Consider the following 23,814-nt stretch of genomic DNA (forward strand, 5'->3'; position numbering starts at 1 on the left):
TCTCGGTAACTATTCCGTGTCAGCTGTTTCCCGAACACTTTTTTCATCTTCAGCCCCACATTGATTTGTTTTTTAAGAGCATTTTGGAGGATTAATTTGCCTCTGGTTCTGGAACAGAGCTTGCTGGATGGCTGCATCTCCTCTTCCTCCTCCTCTTCTTCCTCCATCCCTTTGTTCTTCCTAGAGAGAGAGAGAGAGAGAGAGAGAGAGAGAGAGAGAGAGAGAGAGATGGCAGACCCAAGGGCAGCTGGTGCCTTTCTTCACACTGCGCTGTGTAATCTCAGCGTGTCGGACATCGCTGTGCATGAGGCAACACGCTCACACCTGATGGGATCACACCTCCGATCCACTCGATGGCAGGAAATCGCAAGGTGCACACAGCCACCAGCTCGGGGGTTAAAATTTCCAAGTGCACAGCTGGTCCCATAGTTTTCGGGAGGGCCACTCAATAACAAGGAGAAAAGTTCAGACACTAGGGGGAGCCCATGAGAGCCCATCAGAGGTGGATGGTTCAGGTCCAGATAGTGAAAATCCAGACCAGGATTTTATTTCAACCAACCACCTGAGTATACAAACTCACAGTCAAAGAGGACTAAACTGATTGGTTGAAACAAAATTTCAGTCTGAATTTTTACTTCCTGGACCCTTTGTGTGGCCCTGGTTTTCGGTAAGCGGTTCATGTGGGAGGCTGCCTGTGTGCGCTTGTATTTTCAGGATTGGTCACATGCTTTACCCAGGCAGACACTGTGAATGGGAAAATGGGGGGGGGGGGGGGGGGGGGGGGCAATGTGAGCAAATAATTTGAAAACAAAATGTCATGTCCAAGCCCTGCAGTTAACTTTGACTAAAGACAACGTGCAGGAAGAAACGGAGTGCGCACAGCCTTTTATTGCAGAAATGACACCCCCACCCCTCCTCTTCACAGTCACAGGCCTACAGTGCTATGCCTGCAATGTTGGCTCGACCCGCAAAACCATCGATGTGGGCTGCTTCCATCCCGAGGTCGTCACCTGCTCCCAGTCCCACAAGGGCTTCAAGCATCGCTTCTGCATCAAGACGGAGAACAGTAAGTCCATCGCCCCAGCCCCATAACCCATCCCACGCCAGGTTCCCAGCAGGCTCTGGGCTCAGGGCAGAATACTTGGGATCAGGCTGCTTGATCACTTGGACGCTGGCTGTTGTGAAGGCGTCCCAGCCAAGGTCCCATGTTTGAGTTTTTCCATAGGAAAAAATCCAGGTCATGATTACTGATGAGGATCTCTGCTGCCCAAAGCATCTTAATGAAAATATGGTTAATTTATTGATTAATTAACTTAATTACCCATCCATCCATCCATATTCTCATCACTCATTCAGGTCTGGGTCGCAGGAAAATCTGGAGCTCATCTGGGCAGCACAGGACAGAAGGCTGGGGAACACCATGAACGAGATGCCAATCCATCACTATTAACCTAATTATTGGACAGATTGCATGCAAGTTATAACAAACAACAGAAATATGCATACTGACATTCATATGACTCTTTGATTTCTTCCTCCGTTTGAGTGTTACAAGACGGTGCTTACGTCTAAAACCATCGTTCAGAACATACACGTAATCCCAGCTTTTGCATGCGCTTAAATCGCCGGGAAATTCTCACGAGGCGTTTAAGAGCGCGAGCCGGCGGAGTGTTTACCGTGACAACAGCGCGCGCGCTCGCCCGCCCGCCAGATGAATGTGTCCCGCTGATTGATGCACGTCGGGCGGGAGATCCGACGCACGCCGGAAACTTCCAGATTGATAGCGGGGACCCGGGGAGCGCTCGGCTGCTAATCGCTTCTTCCACTCCACCCCCGACGACACGGAAACACGGCTCCCAGCTGCGCCCCGAGGTAAACGCGGCACAGTCACGACCCCGCAAGGTTCCGGAATCAGCCTCTTGATCGGCTGCCTTTCATTCCTTTCCCGCTTTGGTAGGACGAAGGGAACAGGTGATGCTGGGTAACATGAGAATAGAGTATCATCCATCCCATATACAGTTTTTCTCAGAAGCTTTGGTGCATTCCTTAGATCAGAATTGAAATTCTCAAAACTACTTGCCCAGCCTCCACATCATCATCATCATCATTACTTGTGCACATCATAAAAGGAATGTCTCATTCTTTTGGACAAATTGCAAATACTTTGGTATATTCAAGTACAGTTGACTTATTTCTTACATTATCAGTTTAAGTCATGTGTTATGGTGGGGCATGACAAAGATCCACATATCAAGTCTCAACAAATGGGTTTTATTTAAGAAAATGGAACAGAGGGAGAACCAGAAAACAAGGGGGGTAAAAACAGGTCAAACAAAGCAAGGCAGGGAGCAACACCGGGAACAAAAATACCAAAAGTGGGGAGGAACAGGAAGCAGGAGCAACAAGTAACACAAGAAAACTGTAACTGAAAATCACACAGCTAATATGGTAAAAGCCACAATTCACAGAACAAAGGCAGCACACTACTACCAAGTCAAGACAAAGGACAGGTGAGAACCATAGCCAATCAACCAATCACTAAGGACTCAGGGCATCAAGGAACAGGTGAGGTATGTTATAATTAACAGGTACTGGAAACTAGGAAACATTACGAAACACTGAGGGCTGTCTACACTAGGAGAGTCTAAGAACACAATTAAAATAAGGCTAACCAATAATTAAACAGGTAACCACTGCAGTTTTTCTACTGACATTTTGGTACTTTTCTTGAATTGTCCTTATTTTCAAGATAGTAACTGCATTTCTCAAAACAATTTGTACAAACAGCACTACACAATGGATTACCAACAAAAGCCTGCGACTTGCTCAAAATCTCTCGGTAGTAAGGATTTATGTCAGTGAATATGTCAGTGCGATTCTCCGTTTCATTGTTTACAAGCAAGTCAAAATTTTCGGTTATGTTGTGAATTTAACAGTGCAAGAATTTTCTGATGCAAGCTATGACAATGATGAAAATGCACAAGGCTGTACTTTTTATATGGCATATATCAGTTTAAACAGTAATAAGTAACACGTATTGTACATATACTGTAACACGCACACATGTGTCCATGTATATAAAGTGTGTATGGATATTAGACATGTGCATGTGTGAGTGAATGGTGTGTCAGTTTGCCCTGTGATGGGCTGGCCCCCCGTCCTGGGTTGTGTCCATAGCTTCTGGGATAGGTTCCGGACCCCACGACCCAGAAGGATAAGCTGTTTGGAAAATGGATGGCATATTACACACTCATCTTCCCCTAGTGTCTAGTATTATTAATGTATGTCTTTGCTTTGTATCCCTGCTACGGTTTTTCTCGATTGCTTTGGAGCATTTCTTAAATGACAATTAGCATTTGCGTAGTCCCAACACCATAACGTCACTTCTTCACAGCAGAACATCATTTCTCATTGCTGCACACACATTTCCAAACGTTTTAGTACATATATGCAAATGGTTTGTACAATTGTCATCAGTTGGCACAATTTTCTGTTGCTTTAGTCCTTTTGGTCAAAATAGATTATGTATTTTCCCATTGTGATATACACTCACCGGCCACTTTATTAGGTACACCTTGCTAGTACTGGGTTGGACCCCCTTTTGCCTTCAGAACTGCCTTAATCCTTCGTGGCATAGATTCAACAAGGTACTGGAAACATTCCTCAGAGATATTGGTCCATATTGACATGATAGCATCACGCAGTTGCTGCAGGTTTGTCGGTTGCACATCCATGATGCGAATCTCCCGTTCCACCACATCCCAAAGGTGCTCTATTGGATTGAGATCTGGGGCCTCATGTATAAACGGTGCGTACGGACGAAAATGTTGCGTACGTCCGTTTCCACGCTCACGTCGAGATGTATAAAAACGAAACTTGGCGTACCGCTACGCACATTCTCACGGCAGCTCCCCACATGGCGTACGCACGTTTCTGCTCGGTTTTGTACACGGACGGCTCTCAGTGGTAAATCATTGCTACTTTGGTTTCCCTTTTTTAACTCACAATCATGACGCTGACTTTATCCAATATACCGACATTAATTGTATGTTGTTTACAAATGTACGGAACCTGATTTCTATTCAATTTGTAACAATAAAACGGTGCAGAAAATGACCGAACTATTACAACTGCCATGGCAGCTCTTGTGTTATTGGAAGACGTAGCTTATGGAAGAATTGGAAGAGCGCGTATTCAGGGATCATAGTCAGGTGATTTAGTCAACACCAAGTCGCGCCATGCCTGCTGTATGCGACGGCATAATCCGCTTGTCACCAAGTTATATAAAATTTTCTTACACTGGTGGGACAGGCAAACATTAAAGTGTAATTTGCAGCGATGTCCGGTTTTCCCAATGTAATCGGAGCCATCGACTGCACTCACATTGCTATAAAAGAACCTTCAGAGAACGAACTTGCTTATGTAAATAGAAAGCACTTTGACTTTCATGGTTAAAACTATGCGGATTGTACTTTTCATTTTGGTGGTCAAAATTCATTGGTGGAATTATTTGCATTTGAGACATGAGTTCATTGTTTTGGATAAGTTACAGGCTTTTGCAAATAAACCATAGTGTTGTGCTATATGCATGAACAGATGCGCCTCTAGACTTGAGAATATTAAGCGTGTTTCATGAAATGTGCCAAAGCAACTGAGAAAATCTGCAGAACCAGTTATATGCCAAAAGTCTTGCCGTAAGTCTCTGCTCTCAGCTTTGGGGTCAGTAATAGAAACCTAGCAGCACTGGGTTATACTGAATTGACTTTAAGTTATAAAACCAATGAAGTTACACAGGTTTGACATTGTTATGCTATTTCCAGCTGTGGTAAGACAACAGCCAGAGGAAAGCAGCTTATCCAATATTGTTCACCAGGCATGAATTCCACAGTAATCTCCCCAGAGATGGCCCAGCAGATGCCTTCCATCATTAGTCAGGCCTGCAGTTTATTTTCTTCTGCCTTTAGAACTTCCTGTCTCCAGTAGAACTACTTCTGCTCACCACCCGTCAATCTGCCTTTCTGTTTTCACAGCCGCCTCAGGAATTGCTCTGACCAGTGGCTGTGCAACATCCCGCCACTGCCAACAGCAGGAACTCCCAGGCGTGCGCATCTACTGCTGTGATTCGGACCTCTGCAACAGTGCCCCCTACAGGCGTGGGGGCACACTGCACTGCCTGTGCACAACTCTTGGCTTGCTGTTGCTGTGGCTGCAGCAGTGAGACTCCTGCGGCTGACTAAGATGTGCGTGAAAAATAGCCAAGTCACCACTACTGTTGCCCCCTGGGCTCCACCATGTAATCAAAAAATAATTAACAAATACTAGTCAACAGTACATTTGTACTTTTATTTGTACTGTAATTGCTTGCCTAAAAGATCTCCAGATATCAATCTGAAAATCAAGAATAAGAGCAATGATCTATCTATTAAAGCGTCACAGTTTTCCTCGATTGCTTTGGAGCATTTCCCAAATTTAACAAAGTTAACATTTGCAAAGCAACCATAATAATCCCCAACACCATAATTTCACCTTTGCACAGCAGAACATCATTTCTCATTGTTTCACACACATTTCAAATGTTTTAGTACATGTATGCAATTGATTTTGTACAATTGTCATCATTTGGCACAATTGCTTTAGTCTGGTTGGTCAAAATAGATTACGTATTTTCCCACTGTGATAATTGTGCACCCAAAACTGTATATGTATGTGATCATCATGTTAGTCACCACATGCAAAAGTTAACCAAAGCTTACAACATAATATAAAAATATATTCCATAAATTGCAGCGATTTAACATTGTTGTGTTTTTGGTTGGCAGCGGCACCTGAATTTATCATTTTTTTGTTCATGTTTTGTCATTTTGCGGTTTGACCATGTGACTGATTTGTTTATTTGCTGTTGTATTGTGTTTTGACACTATATATATCTAAGCATTATAACTCTCATGGTGAAAACGATTGTACTTTTTACTTTGGTGACACTGACTAATCCTTAGAATTATTTTTTGGGTAAGTTACAGCCTTTTGCAGCTAAACCATAGTGTTGTGCTATATGCATGAACTGTTTTGAGAAATGCTCTAATAGTCTTGAACGTTCAGTATTTTTCATGAAATGTGCCAAAGCAATCAAGGAAAAACTAAACATTATCCGTCTAATATCGGGTTTTTATAATTTTTTAGTGAATGAAGATCATCATCATCTTTATGCAGCTTGAAAACACTGGTGAGGGGTACCAGTGGCTGTAGACTTTAGCATGTTCTGGGTGATCTCCAGATCTTCCCAAGCCAGTTGGGAGATATAATCCCCCCAGTGTGTCTTGTGTATGCCATGCCCCCCAGCCACCTGCTGGGACATACCCTGAACAGCTTGCTTGGGAGTCGACCAGGTGGGATCCCGATAAGATGCCCAGACTGCTTCAGCTCCTCCGGATGTTTCCTTCGGACCTCCACACCCCTCCCCCTGTCACGGAGCCTCGGCCCGGCAGTAGGAAAACCACGTGTCGGCTGCTTGTGACCTTGTTCTTTTGATCTCTACGCACAGTTCATGTCCATTGGTGAGGATCTGGGTGCGGACTGACCAGTGAAGCACAGCATTTGTCTTTTAGCTTCGCTCCCGCTTCACCGCCGAGGGACCCACTCAGTCCCTGAAAAATTGCCGCCACCAACTCATCTGCTTGTCATCCTATTACCGGCACTTGTGAACACTATCATGGTGTCCTCACTAGCACCCGACACCCATCTCTGGCACTCGCATGCAGGTCCTGGTCGAAGAAAGCCAGAAGTGTAGCATCATCTCTAGCTCCCCATAGCAGATGCTCTTCTGGTCACAGTTGAGCCTTGATATCCTGTCCCATAAAAATCGCAAAAGAGGATTGCAGTTTGCTTGTGCTTGTTAAAGGGGCAGCTCGCCCCAAAACTGAAGAAAGGTATCGCAGCACTGAGCAAAACATATCACCGGGGTGCTTGTACTCGTATCTTCTGCTCAGTGATACGATTGGTGTGTGGAGTTCAGTAGAAGAAAATAGTCCCCACATTGCACTGCTTAACCACACAATCCGTGGATTATCTTCAATGACCGGGTCATGGTTTTTGATAAGAGACATTGCTGTTGAATTGTTCAATTTCTTTTTTGGGTGCTTTAAACACCACAGAAAGAATGCCATTCACTCCCATTATATTTGAGAGAAGCCCGACATTTCCACGTCCAATGTCTCCAAAACTAAGCAATCCCCAGGAAAACAGATGGATATATAGCACGGAAGTCCACTGAAGTGCCATATCTTTTATCAGTTTTGGGGTGAATTGCCCCTGTAATGTTTGTTCATGTTTGTTAAGACACCACTAGTACCTTCTCAATTTTTACTTTAAAATAGTTAAGCAACCCTGGAAGACATGTCATTATCGCTATTCAGCCCCAGCTGAGCTTCAGTCAGACACAGGGCCGTAGTAACAGAATCAGGAGTTTGTGTCCGCCCCCCCCCCCCCCCCCCCCCCCCCCCCGCCTGTATCTTTGCATGGTCCCACTTGTTTGATATAGTTGATATGGCACCTCTTATTTGCAGGGAAAGTAAATAGACCCAAGTGTGCAGCTGATTGAAGGGAGGAGGGCACGGAAAGCGGGGCGTGGCTGTGTCATGGGGGTCGTTCCCCTGAACAGCAGACTTTGTTCCTTTATTAACCAGGCCTGCATGTGCCCACCCCCCACATGGAAATACAAGCCTCCATTGATCAAAGTGTGTCTGATATGCTTTTTTTCCTTTTTTTTTGTGAACTCGTAATTTATGTGCTGTGAGGGCTTGTGTTTTGGTTGGGTAGTGAAAACTGGGAATGGCTTTATGGCATCTCTCTGCCTTTTTAATGCATGTAGCGTTTTGTTGAAAACATTTGCGACATGACCAGTTAATATGAGATCCAGCAAAGGGGGGAAATGGTCATTAGGACACAGAAGAAAGGCGGTTATACGGTAAACAATGGCACAACGGGATGACTTGGATATTTCTTCTCACTAGAAAAAGTATAAAAATAGCATATTTAATCTCTGACATGCAAAACCCTGCTACCCTGATTTTAAAGATCAGCAGGAGGCAACGCAGGTCAGGTCGAGATCAAGAGATCAAACCGCCTGTGCGTGAAGATTACTGATTACCGGCTGAATACACAGTCAGAGGTGCAGTCAGCTTTCAGATCTGCTGGAGGACGTGACCAAACGCTCTGACTACAGCAGCAAAGAAATATCACAAAAGCAGAAAGCGGCCCGTAAGCTAATAACTCAATCAAGAAATGTATAGATCAGTCATTAATACTTAAAGCAGTCATTATAATCCATTATAATGGTCAGTATAAGCCGTTATAATGCATTATGAAGGTATTTACTGTATATTGTATTATATATCAGAGCATTCATAATACTTAATAAACATGGCTATTATGTGGTATGCCTTTTTATAAATAGTTATAGCTGGTGTTCATAATACTTTATGAATGCATTATAATGCATTTGAAGGTATCTGTCATGCATTATAAATGAGTGCTTTAAGAAACGTGTTACCAATCAGTCTACCTGCTATATTCAGCTGAAATCTGAAGAGCCACTTGCAGTATTTTTGTCAAATGTAATTAGTTTCCTGTTAAATTTAACACAAATGGTTACTCACGTCCTGAGCAGGATGCTCCCTGTGTTGCACTTTCAGAACATTGTGGGATAGGCCCTGTACTAGATTAGCAGGTATGGAGGATTATGGATGGACAGATGGATGGATGAGTGGATGGATGAGTGGCATTTAGCAACAGTGAAGTGCAGAGCTTACAATCTCGCTCTTTTCCCTGAACTGGAGCTGCCACGTGTTCCGCAATTTACTTGAGCAATTTGTGCTCCAGCAATCCGGTGAGAGCGCTGCCATTTTCTGCGGCAATCGAGGCCCCAGCGAATCGCAGGCTTTCATGTCGCATCTTCTGTGGATTTCGGCCTTTCATGTTCTGAAAAAAACTGACAGGTGTTCAGCAGCAAATGGAACAGGAGGCTTTTGGCATTAGATTCAGAGCCTTTAAAGCAGTTCTGGCCTTGGAACGGCAGACATAAGGTGCTGGGCTCTGTTTCCTGTCTGAACAGCCTCTGTACCACAATTGGCTGAAAGACAGCAGGAGTTCTGAAGCGGAAACATTTAAAACACCCCCTGCTTTTAGGTGTGCTACGCAGGCCTGCATCAGTAAGATCATCTCCCCAGTGCACCCCTCCTGTCTTTAAGTCATGTCCAGTTTTCTCCTTGGTAAAATCCATCCACTCACCACCACCTATAGCTTGGGGTTTGTGAGCCTTTTCCTTATCTATTATGGGATATATGCCCAGTATGGCAGCCTTGGGCACTATCAAACCTATACACTGATTTTATGCGGCTGCCATTTTGAAATAGAAAGCAAGGCGGAGGTGGGAGTCACCTGAGATGAAACCTGAAAGTAACATTACAGTCAAACAATAATGGCTTGTAGACAACACTGACTTACCCATGTTTGTGGTATATTTAATAACACATTTGCTGTGTTCTACTCTGAAAACCATCCGTGCAGGAAACGTTAACTCAGTTACGTTCTGAGTTTGGGGTGGTTTCTCCATATTAATTCCCTAATTTTAAAATATCCCTAATTTTAAAAAATTAAAATAAAAAACATTACGATTGCTTAGCTTACACTGGTAACATAATAAGAACTCAAAAGGCTGCACCTGTAGCTGTGAAGTTTGAACTGTGACACAAATAAATCATAAATCATAAACATAAGGATACAGCAGATTTATGCCGATCACTAACTTTTGGGTGTCACAATACGCCCTCATTAATGTTTCAGGTGTTCTACAAATCTGCTTATCAAATTGTGGATGGAAGTAAATGTTCAAATAGTGATAAAATGGTGGCATCCGGGGGTACATTTCCCAAGAACTCCCATTAGCTAATTACATAGTTGGAATCATTTTTGTTGCTTATGGAAACGTACCCTGGACAGATTTTGCTGGACAGATTTTGCTGGTATGATGGTACGTTTGTATGTTTAAAGTCCTGAATAAGGTCCAACATCTCTATTTGTTTCAGCAATTGGCGACGGGCGTTAGGGTTACTCCAAAATCGATCAAAACACAACGCTTGGTCACATTCTCATCTTTGATATAGCCTGATTTACATCGATATATCATACTAGCATCAGCACTCCTACAATACTTCCGGAATTCTTCCCACCTCAACCTCATCTTCATACAGGAAATTTTCAAAATGGCAACCGTTGTGATATAAGCGGATATGGGTGCTAGCCGGCTGCAGCGGGGGGGGGAGGGGGGGGTCACTGTCATTATCGCTATTCAGCCCCAGCTGAGCTTCAGTCAGGCACAGGGCCGTAGTAACAGAATCAGGAGTTTGTGTCGCCCCCCCCCTCCTTGCCTGTATCTTTGCATGGTCCCACTTGTTTGATATGTGTTCTTCGGTACATGAACAGCCCCAAGCATAGACACGATAGAACCAGCCAACCAGCCCCCCCCCCCAAAGTCAAAGTCACGTCAAAGCGTCTTTATTGTCATCTTCAGTGGTACATTGCATAGAAATGGTCGTGTCACGAGTCGTGGGCAACGATCGCGAGCAGAGAGCGGCGATCGTGCGGAAGGAGCAGGCAGGCAACAGTATACGGGGAAAACGGGGTTTATTCTGGCTTCGGGGAGCCGGGAACACTGGACGCAGACTGACATCATCTGACATTAGGAAACACCAATGACGGACAACGCTAACAGGTAAGACCAGGACTTAAAACCAGACAAGACTAATCAAAGTAATCAGATACAGCGGGGTACAATCAGGGAAATACACGTGGGAAGGCAGGGGGCGTGGCACACACGAGGAGCGGACGAGCCGGCATGACAGAGCCCCCCCCCAAAGGTGCGCTTCACCGGGCGCGCCCAGGAGGAGGCGACGAACGGGACGAGGGGACCAAGACCTGAAAAAACAAAACCCAAAACCAAGAACAAGAGACCGGGAATTAAACAGAGAGACAGAACAGGCACAAAGACAGGACCAGGGACAAAACCTGACAGAGGACGGGGAACACGGACCGACAGAGAAAGAGAGGGGACACAGAAGGAACCGGCGGGACACAAGGGCCAGGAGTGAACAGAGGGCACAGAGGAGGACGGGTAGCAAAGACAGGAGGAATACGAGGAGCAGAGACGGGCGGAACGAAGGGACGAGCAGAAAACGAAGGGACAGCGGGATAAAGGCAGGGGCATAGGGAGACAAGGAGGGGGAACCAAGGGGAGCCCGAGGGAGACCCAGCGGGCGACGGGCGGCAGCCGGAGGGCCGCAGGCGGCCGGGAGGCCGGAGCCGGAGGGGACCTCGGAGGGGCCGAGGAGGCAGGGCGAGGGACCCGCGGAGGGGCCAGGGAGGGAGCAGGAGGGAGCACCGGGGAAGGGGACGAGGGAGCAGGAGGGGGCCCACGGCGAAGGCCCGGAGGAGGGGGGAGCTGCAGCAGGCGACGACGTCCGGGGGAGGGCCGGAGGTAGGGGCCCCGCAGGCGACCGAGGAGCCGCCGTCGGGGAGTCCGCAGGCGACCGACCAGGCTCTGGAGAGGGGAGCGAGGCGGGGCGACGAGGCACTGGAGAGGGACCCGCAGGCGACAGCCGACCCGGAGGGCCAGGACCCGCAGGCGCCAGCCGAGCCAGAGCGCAGGCGAGGGAGGGCGAGCCAGGGGGCAGGGCGGGCGGGACCCCAGCCCTGCGTCTGTGTCCCCTTCCCCTGCGGGACACAGACAGGCCGACCCTAGTTCGGGGTCGAAGTCGCCGGGGCGAGGGACAAGGGGTTACAAGTTCTGTCCCCGAGGGGTCCCATTCCAGCTCCTCCACCTCCGAAGAGGGAGGAGCCAAGATGGAGTTGTCCAGGACCACCTCGGGGACTAGGACAGGGACTGGAGCTGCAGCAGTCGGAGGGGGCGCCTCTGGAGCTGCTGCAGTCGGAGGGGGCGCCTCTGGAGCTGCTGCAGTCGGAGGGGGCGCCTCTGGAGCTGCTGCAGTCGGAGGGGGCGCCTCTGGAGCTGCTGCAGTCGGAGGGGGCGCCTCTGGAGCTGCTGCAGTCGGAGGGGGCGCCGGGACAGGAACACGGTCAGGCGGCCGGGGCATCAGCCCGGAAACTGCAGGACGCTGCAGTGGGGACCTCGGCCCAGGTGCTGCAAGCCGCTGCCGTGGGGGCGCCCGCCCGGGAACTGCAGGACGCTGCAGAGGGGGTGCCGGCACGGGCGCTGCAAGCCGCTGCCGTGGGGGCGCCCGTCCGGGAACTGCAGGACGCTGCAGAGGGGGCGCCGGCACGGGCGTTGCAAGCCGCTGTCGTGGGAGCGCCCGCCCGGGAACTGCAGGACGCTGCAGTGGGGGCGCCGGCCCAGGCGCTGCAAGCCGCCGTCGTGGGGGCGCTCGCCCTGGAACTGCAGGTGACTGCAGTGGGGGCGCCTTGGAAGCGGCTGTAGCAGGCGGGGACAGAAGCGTCTCAGAAGCGGCTGCGGCGAGATCAGGAACTGGGGCGAGATCAGGAACTGGGGCGAGATCAGGAACTGGGGCGAGATCAGGAACTGGGGCGAGATCAGGAACTGGGGCGAGATCAGGAACTGGGGCTGCAGGCAATTGCTGTGGGGGCGCTCGCCCGGGAACTGCAGGGGACTGCAGCGGGGGCACCTCAGGAGCGGCTGCAGCAGGGCGGTCAGGGACAGGAGCGCAGTCAGGGACAGGAGCTGCAGCAGGCGGCTGCAGTGGGGGCGCCTGCCCGGGAGCTGCAGGTTGCTGCAGTGGGGGCGCCGGCCCGGGAGCTGCAGGTTGCTGCAGTGGGGGCGCCGGCCCGGGAGCTGCAGGTGGCTGCAGTGGGGGCGCCTGGACAGGAACACGGTCAGGAACAGGAGCGCGGTCAGGAACAGGAGCGCGGTCAGGAACAGGAGCGCGGTCAGGAACAGGAGCTGGCTGCAGTGGGGGCGCCTGCCCGGGAGCTGCAGCAGGCGGCTGCAGAGGGGGCGCCTGCCCGGGAGCTGCAGCAGGCGGCTGCAGAGGGGGCGCCTGCCCGGGAGCTGCAGCAGGCGGCTGCAGAGGGGGTGCCTCTGCAGGAACTGGAGCGCAGTCAGGAACAGGAGCTGGCTGCAGTGGGGGCGCCTGCCCGGGAGCTGCAGGTTGCTGCAGTGGGGGCGCCTGCCCGGGAGCTGCAGCAGGCAGCGAAGGCGGCTGCGCAGGCGGCGGCTGCGCAGGCGGCGGCAGCGGCGAAGGCGGCTGCGCAGGCGGCGGCAGCGGCGAAGGCGGCAATGGCGGCTGCACGGGAGCGGGGTCCGCCGGCAATGGCGGCTGCACGGGAGCGGGGTCCGCCGGCAATGGCGGCTGCACGGGAGCGGGGTCCGCCGGCAATGGCGGCTGCACGGGAGCGGGGTCCGCGGGCGGCAGGAGCGGAGGGAGCTCCTCGGGTCCGGCCGTTGCAGCGAGCAGCGGAGGGAGGTCCTCTGTACCGGCGATCGCCGGTCTCCTTCTCCCTCGCTGGCGCCTAGCGGTGGCGGGAGGCGGCGCGACGTCCGTAAAAACGGACGGCGGAAGAATGGCCTCCGGCTCCGGGTAAGGGTAGAGGAAGGGCTCCTCGTCCTCGTCCTCACTGGAGAACCAGTATTTCCACACGGGATCGGGGTCGCGTGTGGTCAGCCTCCGGGCTGGAGGTAGGGCGGGTACTTCCCTTTCGTCCCCTGTCGGGAGCCAAAGCCTGGAGAGCGAGCAGGCGCCGAGACGGATCGTCTCCTGCGGGACTCTCCTCCTCCCTGTCCGCTTCTTTTTGGTCTGTCATTCTGTCACGAGTCGTGGGCAACGATCGCGAGCAGAGAGCGGCGATCGTGCGGAAGGAGCAGGCAGGCAACAGTATACGGGAAAACGGGGGTTTATTCTGGCTTCGGGGAGCCGGGAACACTGGACGCAGACTGACATCATCTGACATTAGGAAACACCAATGACGGACAACGCTAACAGGTAAGACCAGGACTTAAAACCAGACAAGACTAATCAAAGTAATCAGATACAGCGGGGTACAATCAGGGAAATACACGTGGGAAGGCAGGGGGCGTGGCACACACGAGGAGCGGACGAGCCGGGCATGACAGGTCGCACAAAACGTGAAATTTCAGTCTTGTTGATCGCAGTACAACAACACCGTAATAAATAGAGTATAAGTATATAAGATGTTTAAACGTGACATATTGAGACATGGACATTGGACATAAGACAAACATACAGTTGTGCAAAAGAAATCGAATTGAATAACCAGGAATGAGCCAATGAGGAAGAGTGTGAGAGAGGAAGAGCTGAAAGTGCTGATCTTACTGGCAGGTGGTGGAGACACACCTACCTCTGACTACAGAAGGGGCCTGACACCCAGCTGCGAGTCACGGCTTTCTGGTGTCCTGTAGGGCCCTTAATTATTTAACCCTTTGAAGCTTGCTTTAGCTGCTCGCCAAGGACTCATTTTCCTTATGGTTAGATGCCGTTTGTGTGTTGCCCTCCGGCGCAGCATTTACAGGCTTCCTGCTGGAACATTTAACTGCTTTGAGCTGGTGAACCAAAGAAAGGCTTTATGTTGTGAGTTTATTACAGGCAAAAACGTGCTGCCGTGCTGCGTTTACTAGCTGGGTTTGCTAGCATGATCACAAGTAGTGGGGTTTGTTAGCCTGTGCACCAGGGGCTGGGTTTGCCAACCTATGCAGGAGGAGTTGGATTTCTAGCCTTTGCACGAGGGGCCAGGTGTGCTAGCATGTGCATGAGGGGCTGGGTATGCCAGTATGTGCATGAGGAGCCAGGTTTCTTGGCGTGTGCACGAGTGGCCATATTTGGGCAAGCATGTTAACAAGGGGTCAGGTTTGCTAGCCTGTGCACGAGGAGCCGGGGTGCTAGCCTGAGTACGAGAAGCTTTGGTGCTAGCCTGTGCACGAGGAGCCGGGGTGCTAGCCTGAGTACGAGAAGCCGGGGTGCTAGCCTGTGCACGAGGAGTCGAGGTGCTAGCCTGAGTACGAGAAGCTGGGATGCTAGTCTGTGCACGAGGAGTCGAGGTGCTAGCCTGAGTACGAGAAGCTTTGGTGCTAGCCTGTGCACGAGGAGCCGGGGTGCTAGCCTGAGTACGAGAAGCCGGGGTGCTAGCCTGTGCACGAGGAGTCGAGGTGCTAGCCTGAATACGAGAAGCTGAGATGCTAGTCTGTGCACGAGGAGTCGAGGTGCTAGCCTGAGTACGAGAAGCTTTGGTGCTAGCCTGTGCACGAGGAGCCGGGGTGCTAGCCTGAGTACGAGAAGCCGGGGTGCTAGCCTGTGCACGAGGAGTCGAGGTGCTAGCCTGAATACGAGAAGCCGGGGTGCTAGCCTGTGCACGAGGAGTCGAGGTGCTAGCCTGAGTACGAGAAGCTGGGATGTTAGCCTGTGCACGAGGAGTCGAGGTGCTAGCCTGAGTACGAGAAGCCGGGGTGCTAGCCTGTGCACGAGGAGTCGAGGTGCTAGCCTGAGTACGAGAAGCTGGGATGTTAGCCTGTGCACGAGGAGTCGAGGTGCTAGCCTGAGTACGAGAAGCTGGGATGCTAGTCTGTGCACGAGGAGTCGAGGTACTAGCCTGAGTACGAGAAGCCGGGGTGCTAGCCTGTGCACGAGGAGTCGAGGTGCTAGCCTGTGCACGAGGAGTCGAGGTGCTAGCCTGAGTACGAGAAGCCGGGATGCTAGCCTGTGCACGAGGAGCCGAAACGAGGAGGTTTGCTTAGTCTATGATTCATTACCCCCAGCAAGCACATGCTGGGACCCTGGGCCATAACCACTTAAAGGTCATGACCCCACCAAGCCCAGTTACCCCTCCTTCGTCAAATCCCAAGGAGTTTGTGCCATAACTGCAGGCAGGTCCTCTCTGTATGTTACACATACAGTGACAGATTACAGGCTTGACAAACAGCAGTGTTCTCAGCTCCCTCCTGCTACTCACACATTCGGGCTCCTCACGCTTTTCCCCTGAAGTGACCCCGAATTACAATGAGTCAGTTTTTAATTGTTTGTCTCAACAACCTCAAACTTTCTAAACATTTGATACCAGGTTTGTTTACCGAACATTACCCTTAACTGATGTACATATTAAACTGAATATAATATTTGTTAGGGACAATCCATCCATTGTTTGCTGTCCTAGAATGATCTATAAGATAAATTTCAGATTCCCCCCCTTTCTGCTTCAGTTACAGAGGGTGCACATTGGAGCAGCGGCATATTTAGCGATGCTCATCGCTCGTGGCGGACTGTATGACAATGAGAGGTCGGGTGTCACCCGGAAGTCCCCTTTCATCATGGAAGCACGGCTGAAACAGAAGGAGAAGTGAAGCCCTCAGGTGTTAAGTGATTCAAAAATGGAATAAAAGCGGCAATTAAAGAACATACTCAGCCACTCTCTCCTGGAGAACTGGCGGTCTTCAGTACTTATTCTGTGATGTTATTACACCCTCGCCATCCTGAGAGCCCAGTAATGATTGCGCCAGCAGTAACAACACCCCCAAGGGCTGTTTTAATGATATTGCTGCCAGAGGGATGGAGCTGCAGTTGCATGTGATGTACAGTAGATGGCGACATTTTCCAACAGGTGTGAGCACCAGTACCGCAAGAGCAGCAGATGCAGGGAATCGGCGGCAGTGTGGCTGAGCGCTGGGACCCCTGCAGCCGGGACAGCCGTGGTTTAACTGCTCACCTCTTAGAGTCAGGGTGAGAGCCAGGGGTCAGGGGTCAATGAGAGGTGTGTCCAGCAAAGATTCTGGACCCTAAAATGGCCCCAGGGGACAATCGGATGTGAAAACAGGCTTGGGAACGGCAATCCAGCTCAAACTCTCAAAATGCCTCCGTCCCAGGGCTGTCAAGTTTTACTACCCAGCACTTAGTGCCTGTAACTTTTCTGGAAAGCAATGATTTTTCCCTTCACCTTAAAGAAACAAAAGCAAACTGAATTACATGAATATGTGTAATACCATGTGGTGACGCGTACTTCTTCCAAACCAGGAAATTTCCCTCATCTGTCAGTCCTGCTTTTATTATATCTGCAGTCAACATGTGTCAGATTCCATGTAATGGGCTGTCATTCTGAGCACAGGCCGAGGGCCATCTGCTTTGCACATGCTCGCCTCCTGCTGGCTTGGAGGACAGCATACATCTCTACAGGTTTGTCTCACAGCCTGTCCTCGCTGCAAATTCCAAGCTGGCGGATGCTGTACTGGAAACGGAGGCATCTTTAATGCCGGTGCTCTCCACTTCAGGGAGATTTCCGAGGGACCGATGTGCGTGTATTTCCTTTTGTTTTCCGCTGATGTGGATGTCTGAATATTTCCACATCAGTCAGCCAACCTCAGACGACCTCCAGGTCCAGATTTCAAGAGTGGAATCTAACATGCAGAAGGCTAATAGTAATTTCTACAATATGATGTCAGGATGAAATAAGATCAAAGCACAAGATTAAATATGAGCCTGGCAGGTTGTGAAAGCTACTTGGTGCTTGTTGGTGCCTCTGAGAGGCACAGTCCGTGTAAGAAGGCAGCTACCAGTGTCTTGGACAACAAGGCAGATGGTGTCAGATATAAATAAGTAAGTAAATGCTCTAAAGATCCATCGGTCCGTACATCCATCTTCTAACAGCTTATCCTGGTTAAGATGGCTGTGGGGCCTGGGGCCTCCCTCTGAAGACGTTTTTCAGGAGGTGCAAAATCCTTGTTGGGATGGACCATCGCTACTAGAGGCCAATCCTCTGGCTGATCTCCACAGTCAGCATCGAAAGAAACCAAGCTGTAGCCACAGAAGCAGGACGGCACTGGCAGGAGCAGACCATAGAGACCCGGCTCACAAAAAATGCCACCGTGATCCCTTAGAGCAGGGTCCCCCCCTCCAAGGGCCAAATTCCACCAGCAACACAAAGCCATGGTCCACTGGCCCCGATAAAATCTGTGACTGGGGGAGAGGAAGGGGGTGGCAATCGGTGAGCACTGTGTTAGCGTTGTGTAAATGCGTGTGTGGCGTGGTTCTGCGGCCGCAGCTTTCACAGCGATGCTCAGATTGGCCCTAAGCATTCGGGGACCTTGAGTGAGCAGAATTCTGTCCTCCTAATGGTTTACAGCAGGCATGTAGCTACGAAATGCTTTTATTACCGATCAGGCGTGTAGCCAGGTAATAATATTACGAGTTTAAACCCCCTTTGAAATTTAGTTTGCCCCCCCCCCCAATTCTGTTGTCCAAATTTGACAAATTTAACAAATTTGCTGGAGCCTCGACCAAATATATTTCTGGATACAGACTTGGTAGACAAGTGTGGGTGGCACGCTTTGGCGTGGAGATGGAGGGGTTTGTGTGTGGGGGGGTTGGCAGAAGAGAGGCAGAGGGTGTAGAGAGGCGGGAAGAGGGAGCGCTCATTAATGTTTTATTTATTTATGTAAGAGGCGCAGAGGAGCTCAGCGAGACGCTGTGACTCCCCCATTACTGGCAGGCAGGGTCCTCCGGGACGCATGTAAATCACAATGACATGTGTGCAAAGTATCAGAGGGGTGGGGGGGCTGGGGGGGCCAAGAAGATGAGGAGCGTGCGCTACAATAAACTCTTCGTGTTGCTGTGCCCCGGGACACCAGCGCCATTACACAGGCCCTCTGCTATCTAATTGCTTTAACGTATGGCCCATGATTGTTTTCCATTTTTTTTTACATGCTGAGTGTTAGTGTAGCTGATGGCTTGCCGTGGCGTCAGGCTCGGTCTCCGTGACGACCCGCGGAAGGTGGAACGGGAGCGGGAGCTGTTCTCCGCAGCAGCGAGCAAAGCCCCAGGCCGTTACAACGTTTTGTGTGCGGCAAGACGGGGAGCTGTCGGAACAAGCGAACGGCCAGACGTGACAGCCGCTTCCGCCCGTCTCGGAATGCTCCTCGCTTCCTGACGCTTGCCAGAAGTCTGGGTTACATGCCGACAGTTTAAATAATTTGTTTGTTCTTCGAAAATAGAAAGCTGATTAAGTGAGTTGTAGTCTGTCGTCCATGTTCCTCCGTGAAAGTGCTATGGAGACAAATAACAATCTGAGCCTTTGCGTTAATAAAATACAGATTTTACCCCCTCATTTGCGAATATTTAGTTTCACTGATCCTTTACACTATTGGTGTGTATATACACATATTCATCCATCTTCCAGCCTCTTATCTGGTACAGTCCATTCATGACACACACACACACACACACACACACACACACACACGTAGGGTATACCTATGCTTATGGGGCCGGCTCATTCACTTCTATGGGAAAAATGCTAACGCTAACCATGACAACCTTAACCCCCACCCTGCCCTAACCATAACCATAAGTAACCAAGCAAAATACAATAGTATTTGCATTTATAGTTTTTTCATAGCAGTCACTGATTTTTATAAAATAGAGTTTTCTCTTATGGGGACCAGGAAACCGGTCCTCATAAGGGAAAAAGAACTGATATTTATCATGTTATGGGGACACAATGTCCCCATAAGGATAGGTATACCTGCTTGCACACACACACACAGACCTGTACTGTGTGGGGACCATTCATTTCTATGGGCAGAACCCTAATCCCAACAATGTTAACTGCATGCTTTTGGACGGTAGGAGGATGTCCATTTACCAGCTGTAGAACCACATGGACATGGGATCAGCACCCGCCGGTCCCGGAGGCGTGAAGCTACAGTGCCCCCCCACCCAGCCACTGTGCCCCCTCACCCCCCACGCTTCTGTTAAATGGCCCACTTTATTTAAGCATGCGAATCTGCTGTAACCCACATACAGGAGTACAACAGATGAATCCCTGTGTGCTGGGCCAGCATATCCCCCCCCCCCCCCCCCCCCCAGCTATGGTCACTCAGAATAGCCCTCTGCCTCTTCCTCCAAGGCGACCTCCACCCTGAAGAAAGATAATGCACTGACCCATGCTGGAAATGCTGACTGTGTACCGCTGACTTGGGGAGGGGTGGCGGGGGGGGGGGGGGGGGGGGGGTACCAAAAGACTGACTCATCAGCAATAGGAGGACTGCTAACACACAAGCCACAAGAGAACCAACACCTCCAGAGCTCCCCCCAACACGGTAACTTCTGCTTTCATTGGCATGTGTGTGTGAGCGGCGCACCAGCTCTCGGGAGGAGGCCTGGCACATTCCCCAGGGGCTCCGTGTCACGCCGACGAATCGAGAGTTACGTTAACGGCTGCCACACTCACGCCATATCGATTCCAGTGCAAACAGTTCACCCGGCGCTGAGTCATTAAGTGCTAACATAAAGAAATGGATTAGCAGAGATCCCCTCTCAGGTTTTTCGGATAATTTTGGACTAAATGGCATCCGAAGCTCCTGTCTACAGTTCCATTCATCAATCTTCCAAAAGCGGTCGTCTAGCACGGGGTCACATGGAGCTTGGAATCGTTCCCGGGAAGCAGAGAGCATTCGGCATGGGAAACCCTGGATGGGATGTCGGTCCTTTCTCGAGACACACTCTCGCAATCCGAGGGTAATTTAGAGACCCTGATTTACTGGTTTGTATTTTAGCGGTGGGAAAAATAATCCACAGAAACACTTCATGAACACGCAAACCCCGCACACTGAGAGCCTGGATCAGGATTCAAACTCCCAGCTCTGACAACGTGAGGCTGTTCCCCGTGCCACCTGTTATGTTACTTTTATTCTGTTATATGATACTACTTTTCATATCTGTATATAGTCTTTTATTTCAGTGCCTGCTGATTCATTGGTTGGCTGTTTCCGAGGTAACTACCCCTTAAAATGCTTTCCACAGATGCTGATATTTATTGTTACACTGACATCTTTTACTTTTTACCTCAATGATAATTTGCTCATTTATAATATACCCAGCGATGTTGGGGAGAGATATGACAGATAGCCTGAACACAGATGCCCTGTGTCGACACGCCTCGACGTGACCTAACACGGCACAGGTTTTTGCCACCGGCGGCAACCGCATTAGTGGGGGAGAAAGAAGGGGATTAGGAGGGTGATGATTCGGAGGCGGCTGTTTCGGCTCAGCTCACCACAGAGAAGGCAGAAAGGCAGGGATTGCTTCATGTCTGAGGAACGGAGATGATGATTGTTGGCCTGTAGGCCCAATGTGTGCTCAGGACGTGTTTTAACCTGCTCTGGGAAGTCACCGCGCCGAATATATCAACCTCGCACAGCACCAATTTGTACATATTGTGACAGTACAAAGTTTTTTTAACACACAAGCTGGTATAAATCAAATTCTTCTGGGAATTCTCCCAGAAAAAGCCAGGCTTTGGTGCAAATGAGTTTTAGAATTGTTTCAGGCCACAAAAAAAGATATGTACGCAAAGAGAGAAATATTCAGCTAAGAGTTGCATCAGGCTCCGTTTCCATGGGCATGAATAGAGCGATTCGAAGGAAGTTGCATCTTGTACTTAAATGGATACATTAAAATGTACGCACCCGTCAAATCAGTAGTTTTTATAAGGATCAGTTCCGGATGACCCGTACGATACTTACTGTAGCTAACTAAAAATTATCAGTTTTAGCGAATGGCCTACATTTAACTGTTGTATTTCAAACAGCAAACTGGTACAGGCTGTGGTGAGTCTGCCAGGGGGTGGCCTGTAGCAAGACTCAACCTTGTTCTTTCCTGCTGAACCCAAAGCCTCTTTGTGCAACTTGTATGATCTCCACGCTGTCCTGTCCTTGTGCGGATTCACCATAGGCGGGACTCAAGCCCTGTCTTCCTGACCACATCGGTGATGGCTCAAGCCCCCAGAGATCCCAATTGTTCTCCTTGTAAGTCATGCACTCTGTGTATGTGTGTGTATATATATATATACAGTGGAACCTCGTTACTACGTACAAGACGGGATATCAAAAACATGTACGTTATAAGCGTAGAACGTTGTAACCACTTAGTGCAAGATGGATGAAAGAACTATCCATGAAATATAAAAAATATTTTATAAAAAATATAAAAGAAATATCCATGTAAATGATAAAACTTTAATAGAACAGACCCTTAAATTGACTACAAAACAAACGAACACATTATTACTTGTTAAATAATTCGACAAAGCTCATTTGGATCCTTGAAATTTTCCTTAAATTACTCACGATTACTTAGTGCCGGCCAGCGATAAACGGCAACAAAAATACACAACGGCTGCTCAAAATGGATTTTTAAAATAAACATTCGCATCCAAATTGGCATTTAGACTGAAAATATTAATGAAATATTGGTCAAATTAAATCAAGACAAATGTGCATTGTCGGGCGAAGATCAGGTAGATACAGGTAGATGTAGCGACACAAGTTGTGGTGGGCGGGGAGAGCGCTGTACGTTGTAACGATGGTTAGTTTAAATATTTTCTCTAGAAATTTGGATGTTGTATCGAAGATTACGTTGTCAGGGTGTACGCTGTAAACAATGGCTGCTATTGGAATAATACATAGGCTAAAAATGGGAATTAGAAACCTGCACATTGAAAAGGTGAAAACGTTGTATCCGGGGTATGTAGTAATGAGGTTCGACTGTATATATATATAGCATATATGTTTAGCACAAATATGAAAAGTATAAGGCATTTAGCAACATAAATGCAAAGCCATAAGGGACGTTACTTGCATTAGATGCGAAGCCAGCAAGGACAGATTTGCGTCGCATGTTTCACCTCATCACATACTGTACTTCTGCTATGGCGTCCTCAGTGACCTTTGCTTAGCCGTAGTCCTGCCCCTAGTTCACAGGGAGCTCTTGAAATCCTCTTTTGCCGAGGTGTGGGTGCTTGCAGTAGGCCGCTAAAAGCTGACACAGAAGTAAATGTCTTGACCTGAAAAACCCTCAAGCTCGTCCGGGCGTAAAGGTGAACTTGTGTATCTGAGTGGCCCCTGCGCTCTTACTAAAAAGGCCTGCATGGGTATTTTCGGCAGGTGACTCTCACCCCTCACTCCTGCATGCATCCCTAATCCGGACATCCTTCCTACTAACGCTTGGGACCTCACCAGAGCACTGTACCGCACCCCATGTATCCCTGTGCTTTTCCCTGCAATTTTCCCTGCACTTTTCCCAGAACTTTACCCTGTGCTTCTCCATGCATCTTTTCCCATGATTTTCCCTGCACTTTTCCATGCATTTTTACATGCACTTTTACATGCACTTTTCCCAGCACTTTACCCTGCACTTTTCCCTGCGCTTTTCCCTGCACTTTTCCCTGCGCTTTTCCCTGCACTTTTTCCTGCACGCTGTCACGCCGCTGGCACGTCCTCATTGCCGATGTTGCTGCTCACAGCTCAGCAGGACTCCGCCGCTTCGCCGATTCCCTCCTTGCCTCTCAGGGCCCTGCGCGAGCATCAGGGGAAATGAGCAAATGCAAATGTGTGAAAAATGTTCAGTGATGGGCAAACTGCACAGGGAGATCATTTAATAGAACCATGCATCCATAATCCTCCCTTCCGGAAAGTCATCTTAAAGCCTGCTTTTCAAATATCAACATCGTTAGGTTCCTGGTGTATTGTGAGTATTTATCATTAATATTACGTATTTCAGTTATTAAAGAAAACGAAAGCAATGCTCTCTTTCTTCAACCCTCAAATGAACATTAGATGCACGATAATGTCTTTTTCAAAGCATAGGATTCTCCTTTACACCTTAAATCTGAACCTCACTTCAAACCTACGTGTTCATCAGTCACTTTCATGGTCAATAAAATCTCAAGATACAAAGTTACAGAACAGATGCGGTATTTTGTTTCAAGCAAAAATTGCATAGCATTGCATGA

The 23,814-nt window shown here is 49.3% G+C and overlaps 1 protein-coding gene and 1 long non-coding RNA gene across 2 annotated transcripts in view; one reads left to right on the top strand and one right to left on the bottom strand.

Annotated features, from left to right (window-relative positions):
• Positions 1 to 917: 917 nt before the first annotated feature.
• On the bottom strand, positions 918 to 1,694 carry LOC125746734 (uncharacterized). Its single transcript, XR_007399039.1, has 3 exons — positions 1,511 to 1,694; positions 1,322 to 1,408; positions 918 to 1,175 (listed from the first exon to the last, which is right to left on the bottom strand). It is a non-coding gene; the product is annotated as an uncharacterized LOC125746734 (long non-coding RNA).
• Positions 1,695 to 6,883: 5,189 nt separating this feature from the next.
• The window catches only part of LOC125746730 (bromodomain-containing protein 3-like), a 195,347-nt gene continuing 178,416 nt past the window's right edge, over positions 6,884 to 23,814 (top strand). Inside the window, exon 1 of the mRNA XM_049021092.1 lies at positions 6,884 to 6,887. The gene's annotated coding sequence lies outside the window, so the exon portion shown is untranslated. The remainder of the gene's footprint in view (positions 6,888 to 23,814) is intronic.

This window comes from Brienomyrus brachyistius, chromosome 7 (genome assembly GCF_023856365.1).
Source record: "Brienomyrus brachyistius isolate T26 chromosome 7, BBRACH_0.4, whole genome shotgun sequence".
Classification (NCBI taxonomy): Eukaryota; Metazoa; Chordata; class Actinopteri; order Osteoglossiformes; family Mormyridae; genus Brienomyrus; species Brienomyrus brachyistius.